Source organism: Tenrec ecaudatus, chromosome X (assembly GCF_050624435.1).
Source record: "Tenrec ecaudatus isolate mTenEca1 chromosome X, mTenEca1.hap1, whole genome shotgun sequence".
NCBI lineage: Eukaryota > Metazoa > Chordata > Mammalia > Afrosoricida > Tenrecidae > Tenrec > Tenrec ecaudatus.
This window is the reverse complement of record NC_134548.1, coordinates 27,058,083-27,075,038: the sequence shown is the minus strand read 5'-3', so window position 1 is coordinate 27,075,038 and position 16,956 is coordinate 27,058,083.

The following is a 16,956-nucleotide window of genomic DNA, read 5'->3' as shown; positions in this document are numbered from 1 at the left end:
ATAAAGAGTTGAATGGAAATAAATGAATGTCTATCTATAAATTAATTTAGAATACTGAGTAAACACGCATATACACAGTCCCACAAAAGTGTAAAATAACGAAATAAAAATACAATGGATAAATATATGTGCGAATAAGTAAGTGAAATAAACGTACACATATAAAGAAATAAGAGAAACAGAAGTAAATGTATAACTGTACCTCCAGAAATAAATATACAAATATTAATAAAACATATATAAGCACATAAGACAAATATATAATTATCAACATAAGCACATAAATAAAAATCAGTCAATAAATTGAAAGTATATAAGTCATATTATAATACAGATAGATAGACATATTAACAGACATAAGCACATACCTGGGAATAGCGATAAGGAGAAATGACTAATACAGAAACCTGCAACTATGTCTAAATAAATAAATAAACCAAATAAGTATATGTGTAAACAAATGAACAAATATAGACACATGAATGAATGACTAAAAGTATAAATGTTTGCATGTATTCTCTTATAAGAATTCAAAAACATGTGTACATTTATATAGAGGTACCTATGAAGAGTTTATAAATCTATAACCGCAGACATAAGCATATCAATACGTACATTGATATAGGTGAATCATTGTATCAATTAATATATAAATGGCCATCGAAATAAATACGTAAGTAAATAGCTGGGTTCTTATTTCGCGCAGGCGCTGTCCCAAAGGCCGGAACTCTTGGGAGTCACTCATTTTCCTTAGGCCTATATTTAAGCTCGCACAGCCCTACAGGCCGGATGTACCCGGACTCATTTATGTGAGACATAGTTCTCACAGACCGGATATCCGGGGACGTGTCTCTCAGGGACCTATTTCACGAAGGGACCTTGTCTCTCTTCAATGCCCCCCCTTCTTCCGGTTCCGCTTTGGCTCCAGAACTGTGTTCTGGGGTTGACTTCCGGAAACATGGCTTCCCTTCCGCTGAAATTCTCAGGACTATGTTCATCTATATGCTTGGCACCCTTTAGGGGCGCATGGGCATCCTGACGCTTGTGGCCCAGCGCTGGTGTTTCTCGGGCCCTATGGCAACCGCTAGCCTCCTAGTCGGGCTCAGACAGCCCCTGAATCGGTCCCTGACGGGCATTCGGAACCTGGAAAACATTCTCCTCAAAAGCCTGGCTGAGAACTAAGGTTCCGGGCACCTCTGCGGCCACATGCCTGCAAATCCGGGGCTCACATCAGGGGTACTTCAGGCAGCCTGCCACCCTGCCTCTGGCGCAAGGGGCTGCGTTTGAGTTGACGTGCTGGCCTAGGACTTTGCGTGCAGAGCAAACTGTCCTGTGGGCCCACAGTCATTTTATGGGCTGTTTGGGCCCTGAGAGCATTTGGGCGACTCTCCGCTCATGGCACCAACAGCCCTTAAGCCTTCCGCGCATTTTCCTGCACCTGCTTCCAATGGTTCCTGGGTAACCTCGGGGACCTATCAGTAGATCCCGGTGACGGCATCAAGTGGTCTCCTGGTCCCCGGTTGTGAGAGATCTGGTGAAGCGTGAGGATTTTCCCTGGGCTGTGTGCACCTGTAACTAGGGTCCATCAGGGTCCTTGCAACCACGGGCCCCTGCAGACTTGACCTTTCCCGAACGTGTGGCAGATGTGCAGTGCTTGGCTGAGCAAGTCCCTGAGATTCTAGCACAGTAGCCAGACCTGGTTGAATAGTGAAACCTCCTTGCCACGGTCCACGCTAGCCAGTGCTATCGTACCGCCGTACCCGAACTCAGAGGTGTGCCTCGGGAAGCTGCTGTGCTCAAGGCCTTGCGTAGCACCGTTCGGTGTATTCACTCTAATCCTCTGGGCCCCTGCCTGCGGAGTCAACTCACGCTCCCAAGAGCCCTAGTGCCTCTGCAGGCCTAACATTTGCCAACCAATACACTCAACCACAAAGTACCCGCCCCAGAGCCTTATCAAGTGCATCTCAGGGGGCTATCAGCAGACCATCCAAAATCACGCATCCTGCGGGGGGAGGGGGGAGGAGGCGGGAACGGCTGGGGGAGGGAAAGGAAGGCGCCGGGCATTTTGGGTAATCAGGTTGCCTGGTGTTCAGAGTTCCGGTGGAAATTTCATGGCCCCTGTGTGCCCCCAACCGAGAGAACCCTCCGTTCCCCTGCAGTCGTCCTTCCAGAGTGCAGGAAGGATTCCCTGGCCAGTCAGTCCCCATGCACACCCTCCAGGCTTCTAAACCTCAGGGCCTAAAAGAGTGAGATGGAGAAGCTAATACAAGGACCAAACATTTCTCTCACTCTGCTGGCGCCCTTAGGCTCACCTGGACCTCAGCAGGGTCACCTGTTGAATTAAACAGCTCTGTGAGCAACGGCATATCCTCCTGAACCGTCTCCATACATTCCATCACTCCATCGGTCCGTCTCTCTGTCTGTCCATCCATCAGTCCGTCCTTCTGTCCATCCATCAATATATGAAGGAGTAGGTAAAAATGCACATGTAAGTGCATAATATATACACCAAATAAATAAATAAATAAATAACCATATGAGTACGTATAAATAAATAAGAATTACAATGATATCTACATAAAAAATAAATATTAGTACAAAGCAAAACAAATAGCATCATAAGGAAATAAACATGTAACAGCATAAAGAGTTGAATGGAAATAAATGAATGTCTATCTATAAATTAATATAGAAAACTGAGTAAACACGCATATACACAGTCCCACAAAGGTGTAAAATAACGAAATAAAAATACAATGGATAAATATATGTGCGAATAAGCAAGTGAAATAAACATACACATATAAAGAAATAAGAGAAACAGAAGTAAATGTATAACTGTACATGCAGAAATAAATATACAAATATTAATAAAACATATATAAGCACATAACACAAATATATAATTATCAACATAAGCACATAAATAAAAATCAGTCAATAAATTGAAAGTATATAAGTCATATTATAATAGAGATAGATATAAATATTAACAGACATAAGCACATACCTGTGAATAGCGATAAGGAGAAATGAATAATACAGAAACCTGCAACTATGTCTAAATAAATAAATAAACCAAATAAGTATATGTGTGAACAAATGAACAAATGTAGACACATGAATGAATGAATGAATAAAAGTATAAATGTTTGCATGCATTCTCTTATAAGGATTCAAAAACATGTGTACATTTATATAGAGGTACCTATGAAGAGTTTATAAATCTATAACCGCAGACATAAGCATATCAATACGTACATTGATATAGGTGAATCATTGTATCAATTAATATATAAATGGCCATCGAAATAAATACGTAAGTAAATAGCTGGGTTCTTATTTCGCGCAGGCGCTGTCCCAAAGGCCGGAACTCTGGGGAGTCACTCATTTTCCTGGGGCCTATATTTAAGCTCGCACAGCCCTACAGGCCGGATGTACCCGGACTCGTTTATGTGAGACATAGTTCTCACAGACCGGATATCCGGGGACGTGTCTCTCAGGGACCTATTTCACGAAGGGACCTTGTCTCTCTTCAATGCCCCCCCTTCTTCCGGTTCCGCTTTGGCTCCAGAACTGTGTTCTGGGGTTGACTTCCGGAAACATGGCTTCCCTTCCGCAGAAATTCTCGGGACTATGTTCATCTATCTGCTTGGCACCCTTTAGGGGCGCATGGGCATCCTGACGCTTGTGGCCCAGCGCTGGTGTTTCTCGGGCCCTATGGCAACCGCTAGCCTCCTAGTCGGGCTCAGACAGCCCCTGAATCGGTCCCTGACGGGCATTCAGAACCTGGAAAACATTCTCCTCAGAAGCCTGGCTGAGAACTAAGGTTCCGGGCACGTCTGCGGCCACATGCCTGCAAATCCGGGGCTCACATCAGGGGTACTTCAGGCAGCCTGCCACCCTGCCTCTGGCGCAAGGGGCTGCGTTTGAGTTGACGTGCTGGCCTAGGACTTTGCGTGCAGAGCAAACTGTCCTGTGGGCCCACAGTCATTTTATGGGCTGTTTGGGCCCTGAGAGCATTTGGGCGACTCTCCGCTCATGGCACCAACAGCCCTTAAGCCTTCTGCGCATTTTCCTGCACCTGCTTCCAATGGTTCCTGGGTAACCTCGGGGACCTATCAGTAGATCCGGGTGACGGCATCAAGTGGTCTCCTGGTCCCCGGTTGTGAGAGATCTGGTGAACCGTGAGGGTTTTCCCCGGGCTGTGTGCACCTGTAACTAGGGTCCATCAGGGTCCTTGCAACCACGGGCCCCTGCAGACTTGACCTTTCCCGAACGTGTGGCAGATGTGCAGTGCTTGGCTGAGCAAGTCCCTGAGATTCTAGCACAGTAGCCAGACCTGGTTGAATAGTGACACCTCCTTGCCACGGTCCACGCTAGCCAGTGCTATCGTACCGCCGTACCTAACTCAGAGGTGTGCCTCGGGAAGCTTCTGTGCTCAAGGCCTTGCGTAGCACCGTCCGGTGTATTCACCCTATTCCTCTGTGCCCCTGTCCACGGAGTCAACTCACGCTCCCAAGAGCCCTAGTGCCTCTGCTGGCCTAACACCTGCCAACCAATACACTCAACCACCAGGTACCCGCCCAGAGCCTTATCGAGTGCATCTCAGGGGGCTATCAGCAGACCATCCAGAATAACGCATCCTGCGGGGGTGGGGGGGGAGACGGGTACGGCTGGGGGAGGGAAAGGAAGGGGCCGGGCATTTGGGGCAATCAGGCTGCCTGGTGTTCAGAGTTCCGGTGGAAATTTCATGGCCCCTGTGTGCACCCAACCGAGAGAACCCTCCGTTCCCCTGCAGTCGTCTTTCCAGAGTGCAGGAAGGATTCCCTGGCCAGTCAGTCCCCATGCACACCCTCCAGGCTTCTCAACCTCGGGGCCTAAATGACTAAGATGGAGAAGCTAATACAAGGACCAAACATTTCTCTCACTCTGCTGGCGCCCTTAGGCTCACCTGGACCTCAGCAGGGTCACCTGTTGAATTAAACAGCTCTGTGAGCAACGGCATATCCTCCTGAACCGTCTCCATACATTCCATCACTCCATCGGTCCGTCTCTCTGTCTGTCCATCCATCAGTCCGTCCTTCTGTCCATCCATCAATATATGAATGAGTAGGTAAAAATGCACATATAAGTGCATAATATAAAGACCAATTAAATAAATAAATAAATACAGAACCATATGAGTACGTATAAATAAATAAGAATTACAATGATATCTACATAAAAAATAAATATTAGTACAAAGCAAAACAAATAGCATCATAAGGAAATAAACATGTAACAGCATAAAGAGTTGAATGGAAATAAATGAATGTCTATCTATAAATTAATTTAGAATACTGAGTAAACACGCATATACACAGTCCCACAAAAGTGTAAAATAACGAAATAAAAATACAATGGATAAATATATGTGCGAATAAGTAAGTGAAATAAACGTACACATATAAAGAAATAAGAGAAACAGAAGTAAATGTATAACTGTACCTCCAGAAATAAATATACAAATATTAATAAAACATATATAAGCACATAAGACAAATATATAATTATCAACATAAGCACATAAATAAAAATCAGTCAATAAATTGAAAGTATATAAGTCATATTATAATACAGATAGATAGACATATTAACAGACATAAGCACATACCTGGGAATAGCGATAAGGAGAAATGACTAATACAGAAACCTGCAACTATGTCTAAATAAATAAATAAACCAAATAAGTATATGTGTAAACAAATGAACAAATATAGACACATGAATGAATGACTAAAAGTATAAATGTTTGCATGTATTCTCTTATAAGAATTCAAAAACATGTGTACATTTATATAGAGGTACCTATGAAGAGTTTATAAATCTATAACCGCAGACATAAGCATATCAATACGTACATTGATATAGGTGAATCATTGTATCAATTAATATATAAATGGCCATCGAAATAAATACGTAAGTAAATAGCTGGGTTCTTATTTCGCGCAGGCGCTGTCCCAAAGGCCGGAACTCTTGGGAGTCACTCATTTTCCTTAGGCCTATATTTAAGCTCGCACAGCCCTACAGGCCGGATGTACCCGGACTCATTTATGTGAGACATAGTTCTCACAGACCGGATATCCGGGGACGTGTCTCTCAGGGACCTATTTCACGAAGGGACCTTGTCTCTCTTCAATGCCCCCCCTTCTTCCGGTTCCGCTTTGGCTCCAGAACTGTGTTCTGGGGTTGACTTCCGGAAACATGGCTTCCCTTCCGCTGAAATTCTCAGGACTATGTTCATCTATATGCTTGGCACCCTTTAGGGGCGCATGGGCATCCTGACGCTTGTGGCCCAGCGCTGGTGTTTCTCGGGCCCTATGGCAACCGCTAGCCTCCTAGTCGGGCTCAGACAGCCCCTGAATCGGTCCCTGACGGGCATTCGGAACCTGGAAAACATTCTCCTCAAAAGCCTGGCTGAGAACTAAGGTTCCGGGCACCTCTGCGGCCACATGCCTGCAAATCCGGGGCTCACATCAGGGGTACTTCAGGCAGCCTGCCACCCTGCCTCTGGCGCAAGGGGCTGCGTTTGAGTTGACGTGCTGGCCTAGGACTTTGCGTGCAGAGCAAACTGTCCTGTGGGCCCACAGTCATTTTATGGGCTGTTTGGGCCCTGAGAGCATTTGGGCGACTCTCCGCTCATGGCACCAACAGCCCTTAAGCCTTCCGCGCATTTTCCTGCACCTGCTTCCAATGGTTCCTGGGTAACCTCGGGGACCTATCAGTAGATCCCGGTGACGGCATCAAGTGGTCTCCTGGTCCCCGGTTGTGAGAGATCTGGTGAACCGTGAGGGTTTTCCCCGGGCTGTGTGCACCTGTAACTAGGGTCCATCAGGGTCCTTGCAACCACGGGCCCCTGCAGACTTGACCTTTCCCGAACGTGTGGCAGATGTGCAGTGCTTGGCTGAGCAAGTCCCTGAGATTCTAGCACAGTAGCCAGACCTGGTTGAATAGTGAAACCTCCTTGCCACGGTCCACGCTAGCCAGTGCTATCGTACCGCCGTACCCGAACTCAGAGGTGTGCCTCGGGAAGCTGCTGTGCTCAAGGCCTTGCGTAGCACCGTTCGGTGTATTCACTCTAATCCTCTGGGCCCCTGCCTGCGGAGTCAACTCACGCTCCCAAGAGCCCTAGTGCCTCTGCAGGCCTAACAATTGCCAACCAATACACTCAACCACAAAGTACCCGCCCCAGAGCCTTATCAAGTGCATCTCAGGGGGCTATCAGCAGACCATCCAAAATCACGCATCCTGCGGGGGGAGGGGGGAGGAGGCGGGAACGGCTGGGGGAGGGAAAGGAAGGCGCCGGGCATTTTGGGTAATCAGGTTGCCTGGTGTTCAGAGTTCCGGTGGAAATTTCATGGCCCCTGTGTGCCCCCAACCGAGAGAACCCTCCGTTCCCCTGCAGTCGTCCTTCCAGAGTGCAGGAAGGATTCCCTGGCCAGTCAGTCCCCATGCACACCCTCCAGGCTTCTAAACCTCAGGGCCTAAAAGAGTGAGATGGAGAAGCTAATACAAGGACCAAACATTTCTCTCACTCTGCTGGCGCCCTTAGGCTCACCTGGACCTCAGCAGGGTCACCTGTTGAATTAAACAGCTCTGTGAGCAACGGCATATCCTCCTGAACCGTCTCCATACATTCCATCACTCCATCGGTCCGTCTCTCTGTCTGTCCATCCATCAGTCCGTCCTTCTGTCCATCCATCAATATATGAAGGAGTAGGTAAAAATGCACATGTAAGTGCATAATATATACACCAAATAAATAAATAAATAAATAACCATATGAGTACGTATAAATAAATAAGAATTACAATGATATCTACATAAAAAATAAATATTAGTACAAAGCAAAACAAATAGCATCATAAGGAAATAAACATGTAACAGCATAAAGAGTTGAATGGAAATAAATGAATGTCTATCTATAAATTAATATAGAAAACTGAGTAAACACGCATATACACAGTCCCACAAAGGTGTAAAATAACGAAATAAAAATACAATGGATAAATATATGTGCGAATAAGCAAGTGAAATAAACATACACATATAAAGAAATAAGAGAAACAGAAGTAAATGTATAACTGTACATGCAGAAATAAATATACAAATATTAATAAAACATATATAAGCACATAACACAAATATATAATTATCAACATAAGCACATAAATAAAAATCAGTCAATAAATTGAAAGTATATAAGTCATATTATAATAGAGATAGATATAAATATTAACAGACATAAGCACATACCTGTGAATAGCGATAAGGAGAAATGAATAATACAGAAACCTGCAACTATGTCTAAATAAATAAATAAACCAAATAAGTATATGTGTGAACAAATGAACAAATGTAGACACATGAATGAATGAATGAATAAAAGTATAAATGTTTGCATGCATTCTCTTATAAGGATTCAAAAACATGTGTACATTTATATAGAGGTACCTATGAAGAGTTTATAAATCTATAACCGCAGACATAAGCATATCAATACGTACATTGATATAGGTGAATCATTGTATCAATTAATATATAAATGGCCATCGAAATAAATACGTAAGTAAATAGCTGGGTTCTTATTTCGCGCAGGCGCTGTCCCAAAGGCCGGAACTCTGGGGAGTCACTCATTTTCCTGGGGCCTATATTTAAGCTCGCACAGCCCTACAGGCCGGATGTACCCGGACTCATTTATGTGAGACATAGTTCTCACAGACCGGATATCCGGGGACGTGTCTCTCAGGGACCTATTTCACGAAGGGACCTTGTCTCTCTTCAATGCCCCCCCTTCTTCCGGTTCCGCGTTGGCTCCAGAACTGTGTTCTGGGGTTGACTTCCGGAAACATGGCTTCCCTTCCGCAGAAATTCTCGGGACTATGTTCATCTATCTGCTTGGCACCCTTTAGGGGCGCATGGGCTTCCTGACGCTTGTGGCCCAGCGCTGGTGTTTCTCAGGCCCTATGGCAACCGCTAGCCTCCTAGTCGGGCTCAGACAGCCCCTGAATCGGTCCCTGACGGGCATTCAGAACCTGGAAAACATTCTCCTCAGAAGCCTGGCTGAGAACTAAGGTTCCGGGCACGTCTGCGGCCACATGCCTGCAAATCCGGGGCTCACATCAGGGGTACTTCAGGCAGCCTGCCACCCTGCCTCTGGCGCAAGGGGCTGCGTTTGAGTTGACGTGCTGGCCTAGGACTTTGCGTGCAGAGCAAACTGTCCTGTGGGCCCACAGTCATTTTATGGGCTGTTTGGGCCCTGAGAGCATTTGGGCGACTCTCCGCTCATGGCACCAACAGCCCTTAAGCCTTCTGCGCATTTTCCTGCACCTGCTTCCAATGGTTCCTGGGTAACCTCGGGGACCTATCCGGGTGACGGCATCAAGTGGTCTCCTGGTCCCCGGTTGTGAGAGATCTGGTGAACCGTGAGGGTTTTCCCCGGGCTGTGTGCACCTGTAACTAGGGTCCATCAGGGTCCTTGCAACCACGGGCCCCTGCAGACTTGACCTTTCCCGAACGTGTGGCAGATGTGCAGTGCTTGGCTGAGCAAGTCCCTGAGATTCTAGCACAGTAGCCAGACCTGGTTGAATAGTGACACCTCCTTGCCACGGTCCACGCTAGCCAGTGCTATCGTACCGCCGTACCGAACTCAGAGGTGTGCCTCGGGAAGCTTCTGTGCTCAAGGCCTTGCGTAGCACCGTCCGGCGTATTCACCCTATTCCTCTGTGCCCCTGTCCACGGAGTCAACTCACGCTCCCAAGAGCCCTAGTGCCTCTGCTGGCCTAACACCTGCCAACCAATACACTCAACCACCAGGTACCCGCCCAGAGCCTTATCGAGTGCATCTCAGGGGGCTATCAGCAGACCATCCAGAATAACGCATCCTGCGGGGGTGGGGGGGGAGACGGGTACGGCTGGGGGAGGGAAAGGAAGGGGCCGGGCATTTGGGGCAATCAGGCTGCCTGGTGTTCAGAGTTCCGGTGGAAATTTCATGGCCCCTGTGTGCACCCAACCGAGAGAACCCTCCGTTCCCCTGCAGTCGTCTTTCCAGAGTGCAGGAAGGATTCCCTGGCCAGTCAGTCCCCATGCACACCCTCCAGGCTTCTCAACCTCGGGGCCTAAATGACTGAGATGGAGAAGCTAATACAAGGACCAAACATTTCTCTCACTCTGCTGGCGCCCTTAGGCTCACCTGGACCTCAGCAGGGTCACCTGTTGAATTAAACAGCTCTGTGAGCAACGGCATATCCTCCTGAACCGTCTCCATACATTCCATCACTCCATCGGTCCGTCTCTCTGTCTGTCCATCCATCAGTCCGTCCTTCTGTCCATCCATCAATATATGAATGAGTAGGTAAAAATGCACATATAAGTGCATAATATAAAGACCAATTAAATAAATAAATAAATACAAAACCATATGAGTACGTATAAATAAATAAGAATTACAAATGATATCTACATAAAAAATAAATATTAGTATAAAGCAAAACAAATAGCATCATAAGGAAATTAACATGTAACAGCATAAAGAGTTGAATGGAAATAAATGAATGTCTATCTATAAATTAATTTAGAAAACTGAGTAAACACGCATATACACAGTCCCACAAAGGTGTAAAATAACGAAATAAAAATACAATGGATAAATATATGTGCGAATAAGTAAGTGAAATAAACGTACACATATAAAGAAATAAGAGAAACAGAAGTAAATGTATAACTGTACCTCCAGAAATAAATATACAAATATTAATAAAACATATATAAGCACATAAGACAAATATATAATTATCAACATAAGCACATAAATAAAAATCAGTCAATAAATTGAAAGTATATAAGTCATATTATAATACAGATAGATAGACATATTAACAGACATAAGCACATACCTGTGAATAGCGATAAGGAGAAATGACTAATACAGAAACCTGCAACTATGTCTAAATAAATAAATAAACCAAATAAGTATATGTGTAAACAAATGAACAAATATAGACACATGAATGAATGACTAAAAGTATAAATGTTTGAATGTATTCTCCTATAAGAATTCAAAAACATGTGTACATTTATATAGAGGTACCTATGAAGAGTTTATAAATCTATAACCGCAGACATAAGCATATCAATACGTACATTGATATAGGTGAATCATTGTATCAATTAATATATAAATGGCCATCGAAATAAATACGTAAGTAAATAGCTGGGTTCTTATTTCGCGCAGGCGCTGTCCCAAAGGCCGGAACTCTTGGGAGTCACTCATTTTCCTTAGGCCTATATTTAAGCTCGCACAGCCCTACAGGCCGGATGTACCCGGACTCATTTATGTGAGACATAGTTCTCACAGACCGGATATCCGGGGACGTGTCTCTCAGGGACCTATTTCACGAAGGGACCTTGTCTCTCTTCAATGCCCCCCCTTCTTCCGGTTCCGCTTTGGCTCCAGAACTGTGTTCTGGGGTTGACTTCCGGAAACATGGCTTCCCTTCCGCTGAAATTCTCAGGACTATGTTCATCTATCTGCTTGACACCCTTTAGGGGCGCATGGGCATCCTGACGCTTGTGGCCCAGCGCTGGTGTTTCTCGGGCCCTATGGCAACCGCTAGCCTCCTAGTCGGGCTCAGACAGCCCCTGAATCGGGCCCTGACGGGCATTCGGAACCTGGAAAACATTCTCCTCAAAAGCCTGGCTGAGAACTAAGGTTCCGGGCACCTCTGCGGCCACATGCCTGCAAATCCGGGGCTCACATCAGGGGTACTTCAGGCAGCCTGCCACCCTGCCTCTGGCGCAAGGGGGTGCGTTTGAGTTGACGTGCTGGCCTAGGACTTTGCGTGCAGAGCAAACTGTCCTGTGGGCCCACAGTCATTTTATGGGCTGTTTGGGCCCTGAGAGCATTTGGGCGACTCTCCGCTCATGGCACCAACAGCCCTTAAGCCTTCCGCGCATTTTCCTGCACCTGCTTCCAATGGTTCCTGGGTAACCTCGGGGACCTATCAGTAGATCCCGGTGACGGCATCAAGTGGTCTCCTGGTCCCCGGTTGTGAGATATCTGGTGAACCGTGAGGGTTTTCCCCGGGCTGTGTGCACCAGTAACTAGGGTCCATCAGGGACCTTGCAACCACGGGCCCCTGCAGACTTGACCTTTCCCGAACGTGTGGCAGATGTGCAGTGCTTGGCTGAGCAAGTCCCTGAGATTCTAGCACAGTAGCCAGACCTGGTTGAATAGTGAAACCTCCTTGCCACGGTCCACGGTAGCCAGTGCTATCTTACCGCCGTACCCGAACTCAGAGGTGTGCCTCGGGAAGCTGCTGTGCTCAAGGCCTTGCGTAGCACCGTTCGGTGTATTCACTCTAATCCTCTGGGCCCCTGCCCGCGGAGTCAACTCACGCTCCCAAGAGCCCTAGTGCCTCTGCAGGCCTAACAATTGCCAACCAATACACTCAACCACAAAGTACCCGCCCCCGAGACTTATCAAGTGCATCTCCGGGGGATATCAGCAGAAGATCCAGAATAACGCATCCTGCGAGGGTGGGGGGTGAGGCGGGTACGGCTGGGGAGGGAAAGGAAGGGGCCGGGCATTTTGGGCAATCAGGCTGCCTGGTGTCCAGAGTTCCGGTGGAAATTTCATGGCCCCTGTGTGCCCCCAACCGAGAGAACCCTCCGTTTCCCTGCAGTTGTCCTTCAGGAGTGCAGGAAGGATTCCCTGGCCAGTCAGTCCCCATGCACACCCTACAGGCTTCTGAACCTCAGGACCCAAAAGACTGAGATGGAGAAGCTAAAACAAGGACCAATTATTTCTCTCACTCTGCTGCGTCCTTAGGCTCACCTGGACCTCAGCAGGGTCACCTGTTGAATTAAACAGCTCTGTGAGCAACGGCATATCCTCCTGAACCGTCTCCATACATTCCATCACTCCATCGGTCCGTCTCTCTGTCTGTCCATCAGTCCGTCCTTCTGTCCATCCATCAATATATGAAGGAGTAGGTAAAAATGCACATATATGTGCAAAATATATAGACCAAATAAATAAATAAATAAATAAATAAATAGCCGCATGAGTACTTATAAATAACCAAGAATTACAAATGATATCTACATAAAAAATAAATATTAGTGTAAAGCAAAACAAATAGCATCATAAGGACATAAACATATAGCAGCATAAAGAGTTGAATGGAAATAAATGAATGTCTATCTATAAATTAATATAGAAAACTGAGTAAACTCGAATATACACAGTCCCACAAAGGTGTAAAATAACGAAATAAAAATACAATGGATAAATATATGTGCGAATAAGTAAGTGAAATTATCGTACACATATAAGGAAATAAGAGAAACAGAAGTAAATGTATAACTGTACATCCAGAAATATATGTACAAATATTAATAAAACATATATAAGCACATAAAACAAATATATAATTATCAACATAGGCACATAAATAAAAATCAGTCAATAAATTGAAAGTATATAAATCAAATTATAATACACAGATAGAAATATTAACAGACATAAGCACATACCTGTGAATAGCGATAAGGAGAAATGAATAATACAGAAACCTGCAACTATTTCTAAATAAATAAATACACCAAATAAGTATATGTGTAACTTAATGAACAAATATAGACACATGAATGAATGAATAAAATTATAAATGTTTGCATGTATTCTCTTACAAGAATTCATAAACATGTGTACATTTATGTAGAGGTACCTATGAAGAGTTTATAAATCTATAACCGCAGACATAAGCATATCAATACGTATATTGATATAGGTGAATCATTATATCAATTAATATATAACTGTCCTTCGAAATAAATATGTAAGTAAATAGCTGGGTTCTTATTTCGCGCAGGCGCTGAACCAACGGCCGGAACTCTGGGGAGTCACTCATTTTCCTGAGGCCTATATTTAAGCTCGCACAGCTTTACAGGCCTGTTGTACCCGGACTCATTTATGTGAGACATAGTTCTCACAGACCGGATATCAGGCGACGTTTTTCTCAGGGACCTATTTCACGAAAGGACCTTGTCTGTCTTCAATGCTCCCCCTCCTTCCGGTTCCGCTTTGGCTGCAGAACTGTTTTCTGGGGTTGACTTCTGAAACATGGCTTCCCTTCCACTGAAATTCTCGGGACTATGTTCATCTATCTGCTTGGCACCCTTTTGGGGCGCATGGGCATCCTGACGCTTGTGGCCCAGCGCTGGTGTTTTCGGGCCCTATGGAAACCGCTAGCCTCCTAGTCGGGCTCAGACAGCCCCTGAATCTGTCCCTGACGGGCATTCGGAACCTGGAAAAATATTCCACTCAGAAGTCTGGCTGAGAAATAAGGTTCCGGGCACCTCTGCGGCCACATGCCTGCAAATCCGGGGCTCACATCAGGGGTACTTCAGGCAGCCCGCCACCCTGCCTCTGGCGCAAGGGGGTGCGTTTGAGTTGACGTGCTGGCCTAGGACTTTGCTTGCAGAGCAAACTGTCCTGTGGGCCCACAGTCATTTTATGGGCTGTTTGGGCCCTGAGAGCATTTGGGCAACTCTCCGCTCATGGCACCAACAGCCCTTAAGCCTTCCGGGCATTTTCCTGCACCTGCTTCCAATGGTTCCTGGGTAGCCTAGGGGACCTATCAGTAGATCCGTGTGATGGCATCAAGTGGTCTCCTGGTCCCTGGTTGTGAGAGATCTGGTGAACCGTGAGGGTTTTCCCCGGGCTGTGTGCACCTGTAACTAGGGTCCATCAGGGTCCTTGCAACCACGGGCCCCTGCAGACTTGACCTTTCCCGAACGTGTGGCAGATGTGCAGTGCTTGGCTGAGCAAGTCCCTGAGATTCTAGCACAGTAGCCAGACCTGGTTGAATAGTGACACCTCCTTGCCAAGGTCCACGCTAGCCAGTGCTATCGTACCGCCGTACCTGAACTCAGAGGTGTGCCTCGGGAAGCTGCTGTGCTCAAGGCCTTGCGTAGCACCGTCCGGTGTATTCACCCTATTCCTCTGTGCCCCTGCCCACGGAGTCAACTCACGCTCCCAAGAGCCCTGGTGCCTCTGCTGGCCTAACACCTGCCAACCAATACACTCAACCACCAGGTACCCGCCCAGAGCCTTATAGAGTGCATCTCAGGGGTCTATCAGCAGACCATCCAGAATATCCCATCCTACGAGGGAGGTGGGGAGGCGGGTACGGCTGGGGGAGGGAAAGGAAGGTGCCGGGCATATGGGGCAATCAGGCTGCCTGGTGTTCAGAGTTCCGGTGGAAATTTCATGGCCCCTGTGTGCCCCCAACCGAGAGAACCCTCCGTTCCCCTGCAGTCGTCCTTCCAGAGTGCAGGAAGGATTCCCTGGCCAGTCAGTCCCCATGCACACCCTCCAGGCTTCTCAACCTCAGGGCCTAAAAGACTGAGATGGAGAAGCTAACACAAGGACCAAACATTTCTCTCACTCTGCTGGCGCCCTTAGGCTCACCAGGACCTCAGCAGGGTCACCTGTTGAATTAAACAGCTCTGTGAGCAACGGCATTTCCTCCTGAACCGTCTCCATACATTCCATCTCTCCATCGGTCCGTCTCTCTGTCTGTCCATCCATCAGTCCGTCCTTCTGTCCATCCATCAATGTATGAAGGAGTAGGTAAAATGCACATATAAGTGCATAATATATAGACCAAATAAATAAATACAGAACCATATGAGTACGTATAAATAAATAAGAATTACAAATGATATTTACATAAAAAATAAATATTAGTATAAGGCAAAACAAATAGCATCATAAGGAAATAAACATATAGCAGCATAAAGAGTTGAATGGAAATAAATGAATGTCTACCTATAAATTAATATAGAAAACTGAGTAAACACGAATATACACAGTCCCACAAAGGTGTAAAATAACGAAATAAAAATACAATGGATAAATATATGTGCGAATAACAAGTGAAGTAAACCTACACATATAAAGAAATAAGAGAAACAGAAGTAAATGTATAACTGTACATCCAGAAATAAATGTATAAATATTAATAAAACATTTATAAGCACATAAGACAAATATATAATTATCAACATAAGCACATAAATAAAAATCAGTCAATAAATTGAAAGTATATAAATCAAAATATAATACAGAGAGATAGAAATATAAACAGACATAAGCACATACCTGTGAATAGCGATAAGTAGAAACGAATAATACAGAAACCTGCAACTATGTCTAAATAAGTGAATACAACAGATAAGTATATGTGTAAACTAATGAACAAATATAGACACCTGAATGAATGAATAAAAGTATAAATGTTTGCATTTATTCTCTTATAAGAATTCATAAACATGTGTACATTTATATAGAGGTACCTATGAAGAGTTTATAAATCTATAACCACAGACATAAGCATATCAATACGGACATTGGTATAGGTGAATCATTGTATCAATTAATATATAAAAGGCCATCGAAATAAATATGTAAGTAAATAGCTGGGTTCTTATTTCGCGCATTCGCTGTCCCAAAGGCCGGAACTCTGGGGAGTCACTCATTTTCCTGAGCCCTATATTTAAGCTCGCACAGCCCTACAGGCCGGATGTACCTGGACTCATTTATGTGAGACATAGTTCTCACAGACCGGATATCCGGCGACGTGTTTCTCAGGGACCTATTTCACAAAGGGACCTTGTCTCTCTTCAATGCCGCCCCTCCTTCCGGTTCCGCTTTGGCTCCAGAACAGTGTTCTGGGATTGACTTCCGGAAACATGGCTTCCCATCCGCTGAAATTCTCAGGACTATGTTCATCAATCTTTTTGGCACCCTGTTGGGGCGCATGGGCATCCTGACGCTTGTGGTCCAACGCTGGTGTTTCTCGGGCCCTATGGCAACCGCTAGCCTCCTAGTCGGGCTCAGACAGCCCC